At 63.3% G+C, this 7352-nt stretch overlaps 1 protein-coding gene across 1 annotated transcript in view; it reads right to left on the bottom strand.

Annotated features, from left to right (window-relative positions):
• Positions 1-5299: 5299 nt before the first annotated feature.
• The window catches only part of TSNARE1 (t-SNARE domain containing 1), a 131599-nt gene continuing 129546 nt past the window's right edge, over positions 5300-7352 (bottom strand). The window contains exon 15 of the mRNA XM_036830978.1: positions 5300-5432. The gene's annotated coding sequence lies outside the window, so the exon portion shown is untranslated. The remainder of the gene's footprint in view (positions 5433-7352) is intronic.

Below are 7352 nucleotides of genomic sequence, written 5' to 3'. Positions count from 1 at the left end.
GGGAGATGGGGCGGGAGGGCCCATCTCGCAGGTGGGGAAACTGAGGCCCAGAGAGGAGGAGAGGTTCGTTCAGGAGCACCCAGCAGGAGTATGGCCCTCGGAGCCGGAAGGGGCTCCTGCCACCTCCCTCCGGGTGGCAATTCCAGAGCAGGGCCGGGCAGGTAGGGCCTCAGCCTTCCTGGCCAGCCCCGTCCTGAGCTCTCATCAGAGCCGTGACAGCGGAACCTTCTCTGGGGAGACACGTTTTGTGGAAACTTCCAGTCCCAGGGCATGGGCAGTCTGAAAGGGACACAGGGACACAGAGCCAGCGCCCTGAGGGCTGGCAGCTCGGGAGCACAGCCTCTGCACTGTAGCCATTCATTATCCTTCTGCAGTTGATGAGAATGATGGCAAGGACAATTAGTCTCAGAATTACCAGCGGAAGAGAATGTTAAGAGGAAAATAAATTAAAGAGAAATCCATTCAAGCTGTAATTGTAATACAGTGTATCGTAGTCAATCCAATCGCAAATACAAGCTTGTCCCTTGTCAATTGATTTCAGCAAGTAAACAATTTGGGTATTTAAATGGGAAATTCATGGGGGAAGGGAGAGGGGATTTGGTTAAAGGGAGAACAAAAACTTCAGGCCAAAGTTGGCTCTGGGTCTCTGATGCCGGGTGGCCTGGTGACTCTGGGCTGGAGGGAGGTGACAGGTTCCTGCCCTGCCTGCAGTTCAGGCGTCACCTCCTCTGGAAGCCATCCTAGCCCCCAGCCAGACCACATAGCCACCTGCTCTGGGTCACCTTTGTTTCTGGGTACTTCCACCACCCCCCATGCCTCGTGCAGCAAGCTGGGGCTTCTCTGTTACATGTATGAATCTCCCTCCACACTAGGGGCTTCTGGCGGGCAGGGGTCCTGGCTTACTTCCTGAGCCAAGCCCAGGTGAGAAGCAGGTGCTTAGAACATGCGGCTGTCAAGAGAATAAATGGGTGGGTGGATGGTTGAAGGGATGGATGGGGAATGGATGGGCAGATGAATGGGGGGGGGGGAATGGATGGATAGGTAGGTGGATGGATAGATGGATGGATGGGCGCAGGGTGGCTAGAGAGATGCTTGAACGGATTAGAAAGACTGCTGGATGTTTCTGAGCTACTGAGGACAAGTGGCCACTTCTCTGCAAGAACTTCTGTGCATGAGACTCCAGAGCCTTCCTTATCTTCCAACCAAGAAACCATTTTCAAAGCAAAGCAATGCCTGATGCCTAGAGGATTTACTGGTCTCCCCGTCACCCTGAAGCAGCTAGCCTGGAGCACAATGGAGAGGCCCCGGCAAGACCCCTCCAGGAATAGCACCCATGAGGTGGGGTGACGTCCTGCAGGACGGGGTGTGTGCCGGAGCCCCTCCTCCCACGGTCAGAGCCTATGGAGGTTGTGCCTCTGAAAGTGACCTCCCCCACCGAGTCACACCGTTTCCATCCCAGGGACCACCCAAACTAGCGCCAAGGAGGACTGTTTCCACTGGCGGCCACAGCGCTGGCTCTGCTGCAGTGGGGCTGAGACAGCCACATGTCCAGTGCCACTGAGTTAACAGGCTGAGAGGGCACGGAAGCAGTGGCCAAGGGCGAGAGGCCTGAGGGTGCGGGCAAGGCAGAGAGGATGGAGCCCAGAGGAAGTCCCGGGAGCAGCTTGTGTTGCCATGGTGTCCAGCGGAGGATGCCACAGCCCCATTCAGGCAGGCCCTCCACACCCTGATCCCGCAGAACGGAGGATGGATCCCGCAGAACGGAGGATGGATCCCGCAGAACGGAGGATGGATCCCGCAGAACGGAGGATGGATCCCGCAGAACGGAGGATGGATCCCGCACAGTGAAAGAGGATGAAGTGAAGGGGGGTTGGAGGAGGTTGCACTTTGCCGAAACGGCCACCTTGCCGCTCTTCCCAGGAGGTGAAGCCTCTCTCCCTCCCCTTGAACCTGGGCAGGCCCACCATTGCTCCCTGCGGACGCAAGAGAACAGTGGAGGTGAGGCTCTGTGACTTCGAGGCGGGGTCTCAGGAAGGGGTGCCATTTCTGCCCAGCTCTCGCTCTGGGACTGCTTCCCGGGGCCAGTGGCCCAAGCCATGAAGAAGCCCGGGCCACAGGGAGGGGCCGTGTGCGGGTGTCAGGCCCGCAGCCCCAGCTCGGGTGCCAGCCAACAGCCAGCATAACCGGCAGGCCTGTGGCTGGGCGAGCCTGCGGGTGACTCCAGCCCAGGACCAGAGACCAGCTGGCCCTACAGGGCCCCGTCATAACTGCAGGTTTGGTGCCATTGTTGGGGGGTGTTTTGTTACACGGCCATAATAATTGCCACAGGGACTTGCTGGGCCTCCCCTCTGCTGTCTATTTAATGAATTCCCTCCATGTTTTCTACTCCCCACGCCCCATTCCAATATTACACGGGCTGCATTAGAGGGGGTCATGTTTGTTATTTAGTCCGTAAACTGCAGGATATTGTGATGGCTTGGCGACAGCTCTAGAAAATATCTTAAGAGCGACAGTGCACGGTTGGAACCTGGAGTACATTCCCTTAGGGAGAGGGAAGGTGTTTTTGTTTTGTTTTGTCTTCTGCTTTGTTTGGTTGTTTGCCTGAGTTGTATCCTGTTAAGTGGAGGCGTTATTGAAATTGCATGTATTTTACAGTGTACACCCTGAGCGGAAAGGCTCTGTGCACGTGGCCCCCCACCCGAGGCTGGCTCAGCTGGGGGCTCTTGCAGATCAGTGGCTCGTGGTCCAAGGTGCCCTGAAGTGCCGAGTCCAGCTCCTGGGCAGAGGGTCCCCGTGGCAGGGTCCTCGGGGGCTCCTGCAGCAAGGAGGGTTCAGGTGCAGCCAGCGCGGGGCGGAATCTGAGCCCCAGCCCTCTGCAGGCCTGGCTCCTGTCAGCCTCCTGGCGGAGGATTTATCAGCCCCACTTTACAGACGGGAAACCGAGGCTCACGGGAGGGAGCTGTGAGCGGCCCTGGGCCGTGCGACTCCAGCACCCAGGCTGCATGCTGAGATGGCTGGGGGTGGTGGGGGTGAGGCCGAGACCTGGATGGATGAGAAATGGGAGAGAAGGGATGCGGGTCCTTGAGATGCGACCCCCCCGTTGAACAAGCACCTCTTGTCCACCCACTCGGTGCCGAAGCCGTGTTCTTTCCATCACCCCACTCTCCCCAAAAGGTAAGTTCAGTGTGACCAACCTCTGGGTTCCCATAACTCACGTCTGGCCTGGAGACAGGGAGACCGGTTCCAAGTTCGGCTCTGCTGCAACGTGCTGTGTGACCTAGGGAAGCCCGGTCCCTCTCTGTGCCTTCCCAGGAGAAGGAGCGACAGAGTGGGGGTCCTTCCGCCCAGACCTGCTGGTTCCAGGAGGTGCACCATGGATACTGCTGGTCATATCAACCCCGGCCCGTCCTGTGCTGGCACCAGATGGGCACCTGCTGGGCTGGCCTCTTGCTGGCTGGGGCCGGACTGCTGGTGCAGCTCTCGACCTCGCGGCTGCTCCAGACAGCAGAAGCTCAAGGTCGCTGCGACACGTCACTCTCGGGTGGGGATGCTCAGAATCCGGCCAGGTGGTGGCAGCTGCCACTGACATCAGCACAGCCCCGGGCGCCCTCCTCCTGGCCCCGCGCTGCCCTCGGCCTGCCCACCTGAACTCCTCACCTCAAAACACCTGCTCTCAGCGGCGCCAGCGAGCAGTGCTGACCGGGCAGCATGGGGTGCTGGGGCCCGTGCAGCCACAGGGAGGGGCCGACCCCCCCGACTCTCCAAGGTCAGGCAGCTGAGAGGGTGCAGCGCGCAGCCCGGCCTTGTTCTCCGCAGCAGCCAAGCTCCCCCCCCACCCTGCAGGCAAGCACGTCCTCTGGGCTCAATTTCCTCACCTGTAAAATGGGGCCACAACTCCAGCCCAGGGACCTCAACTTGCGGGACCCCGAGACAGTGTCCTCTGCTACTCAGGCTTCCTGGCCAGGCGGGAGAGAACTGAACCGGTGATCTCCTGCCCCCGCAAACCCATATCCAGTCTTGCCCTGCCCCCAGGGCTGCCCTGCCCCTGGCCGAGCCCCTCCCCTCTGAAGCCCACCCCCAGCCTGGCCAGATGTGCTGCAGCTGGCACCGTGTCCCCCAGCTGCCCCTCAAGCCTCCCGAGGGCCCGAGCGCCTCACACCTGCAGCCCGGAGGTGTAAAATCCAATTTGCTGCCGACACCTCCTCCAGACACCCCAGGCCTGGGCAGCCAGTGGCCACCGCAGCAAAGCTGAGGAAGTGGCCGCAGCCTAGGGTCTGCCCGGCCCCACTTGTCCCGCTGCCACTGCCCACACCTCAGTGGTGTCGCATTTCTCAGGCCCTGGGGAAGAAAGTGTCGCGAAACTCAGAGTCACAGAATCGTCAAAACTGAAGCAGTCTTTGGGACAAAGCAGCCTGGGTCCGGAATGCTTTAGACGCTCCTCAGCAGACGACCGGGGCTGGGGAGGGACGGGGAGCGCTGGAGGGCTGAGGGACCACTGAGCAGGAAGCAGCGTCCTGCAGAGCTTTCTGGAATTTTGAGGCCGTGGACCCCGCCTGCCCTGGGGGTCTGGTGTGCGGCCCTCACCCTCACGAGGCCCTGAGCTCTACGGGGCCCTGGGGAGGGCAATGTACTGAGGGGGGCTCCGTCTGCCTGCCTGGCACCCGCTCCGCACAGCGCACAGCGGGCGGGGCTGCTTCCTGCCCTCCCCCCGCAGGGGCCAGGCCGCTCCCAGTGGCCTCTCTGGCTCCAGCCCCTCCTGTTTAGGGGTGCCTCCCCCACCCCCTCACTCCCGCAGGAGAGGGAGATCCCGAGAGCCGCCCGGGCCAGGTTCTCCCCACCCAGGCCCCCCTTCTCCGTGCCCACCCCTCGGCCGGGCACCAGGAAGCAGAGAAGCTATGATATCACGTTGGGAGCAGCGGGGCCCCAGAGCTGCGTCCAACCCCCGCCTGCGTTTCAGGGTGGGGAGCTGTGTGCTGGTCCTTGGGGAGAAAGGGGCAGGACCACGGCTGGGCTGGCCTCCCACGGGGTGGGGGGGATCCTCCCCAGGGGAGCCCTCAGGCGGGGGCGGGGGGGCTGGACGGGGCAGCACCATCTGGGCCTGGGCCACAGGCCGGTCCCTGGGCCTCCCCCATCTCACATTTCACGCCCATGTTGCCACCTCACACGCACACGCACACTCACACTCACAAACCCATGCCACACTTCCCACCCAACGCGGCCCAGGCTCCATCTCTGGGGTCCCAGAGCCGGAAAGCTGCCACCCGCCGACAGATGACAGATGGTGACAAGTGCCCACCGCGGCTGGCTACGGCAGCAGTTTATTAGGGCTCTCCGCCAGGGCCGGCACAGAGGCAGGGGGTTGGCACACGGCAAGAGGCAGGAAGGTGCAAAGCTCTGCGGTCCATCCACGCAGGCCAGGTGACAGCATCAACCTGCAGAACAAGAGGCTCCATCAGCTCCGGCGAGAAAGCCGAGGCTCAGGTGCAGCGACAACAGGCAGGGAGGAGGCCAGGGTGCCAGCAGTGGGTGAGGGGCCATGCGGGCTCCCAGGCCTGGGTCTCTCAAACAGGCCACCCTCCCTGGGGGGCCGAGAGCTCTCCCTCGGGCAGGGCTGTCAGAGCAGAGGTCTCGCCTCCCTGCTCTGCTGGGGGCAGGAGGCTAGGTCATAAGGCAGCAGAGACTTGCCCCGGCGAGGGTGGGCCCTGATGACCAGTCTCCATTTCACAGATGAGAAAGCAGAGGTCCTAGGGGGCGAGCCGCCGCCCCTAAGCCCCTAAGCCTCAGGCTCACCCTGGACCCCCTTTCCCTCACCCCAATCCATGAGTGAGTCCGGCAGGCTCCCCTCTCCCGGCCACGCGCCCACCTCGGCGCACGCCCTTCCCTCCCCCGTTTCTCCCCCGCCCCGGTCCTCCGCAGCTCCCTGAGGCCTTCTCCAACAGCAGAGCTGGTCAGGGCACCGTCTCTCTGGGTCAGAGCCCAGCCCCCGGGGACCCGGGGACCCAGGGACCCTGGCTCGCCTGCCAGCCCACTGGGCTCTGCTGCGGCTCTGGCCAGTCTTATCCCACCTCAAGGCGTTTGCACGCTGCTCCCTCGGCCTGGAATGCTTTTCCCGGGGACACCAGTTGGCTCCTCAAATGGCACCCTCTTAATGAGGCCGCAGAGCACCCTGCTGAAAATCACAACCAGCCTCACTCCTGGCCCGAGGTCAGGAACCTGGATCCCAGTTCTCCTGTGCTGCCCACATCCGGGGCCCAGTGGGGTCCGTGATGGCTGTGGTAAAGGTGCCGATGGGCCCCTGGCCCCCCCGTGGTAGTCGCTGGCCAGGCCCCTGCAGAGGCCCTGAGGAAGCAGGATCCCCACCCGGGCGGCCCCGGCAGGTGGAGGTGTGCTGCCTCCCCTTCCTCCCCGCAAGCACCCCTGCCCCCAGCCAGGGCCGAGGGCCCAGCAGCAAACCTGAGGACCCCAAGGAGAATCGGACCCCAGCTGCTCGTCTGTGGGTTCCCTCACCTGTTGGGGAACCTTGCCCGCGCCCTCCCCCTGGAGGGGATGCCGAGTCCCAGAGAGGGGCGGGCAGGCCCCCGGGGAGCAGCGATCGCTCCCCACGCCCCACCGGACGCAGGCCCGCCAGAGTGACCACCTGGCACCTTGCAGAGGCTGCACCTGCCTCAGCCCCACCCCAGAGAGCCCCTGCCTGTACCTGGCGTGTCTCCCCTAAAGGCCTCACCTGCCATTCTTGTAACCCCATCCCTACCTCCACACCTGTCACCTCCTCCTGAGGGGGAGAGCTGGTGGGGGGGAGACCTGTCCTGAGAGCCGGTGCAGGCCACGCCCTCTAAGCTCAGTCTCCTCCTTGGTGAGATGGGGCAACGGTCAGCTGGCACCCCCTCTCCGCCCCAGCTGGCTTTGTGGCTCCAGGGAACTCTGCGCAACTCACAGCCCTTCCCGGAGGTCTGGGCACAGGCCTGGCTGGCAGGACGGGGAAGCCCCAGGCCTGCCCCCCGGGCCTGTGCCGACCCCACCCCAGCCCTCTGCAGGGGCACCTGCAGCTGTATGAATGGCCTCATGCAAGGTGGGGCTCTCAGAGGAGGGCAAGTGGGGGACTCCTCCAGAAGCAGCCCCTGCCCAGCGCCCTGCCAGCACGCTCCCCACCCCCAAGTGCCCAGCCCCCCGCTTCTTCCTCTGCGGGATGAGCCTCAGCCATAGGGCACTTCAACAACCATGCTATGGAGGAGAACTTTGGACCCGAAGAGACGGGCGGCAGCCGCTGGCAGGATTTGGAAGGCGCTGGGGGCGGGGAAGGCGAGGCCTAAAGGGTGAGCGTCAGGCACTGGCACCCGCCTGGGCTGGGGGTC

This window comes from Balaenoptera musculus, chromosome 17 (assembly GCF_009873245.2).
Source record: "Balaenoptera musculus isolate JJ_BM4_2016_0621 chromosome 17, mBalMus1.pri.v3, whole genome shotgun sequence".
NCBI lineage: Eukaryota > Metazoa > Chordata > Mammalia > Artiodactyla > Balaenopteridae > Balaenoptera > Balaenoptera musculus.
Note: the sequence above shows the minus strand (reverse complement) of the source record. Positions and strands in the feature narration are given on the sequence as shown.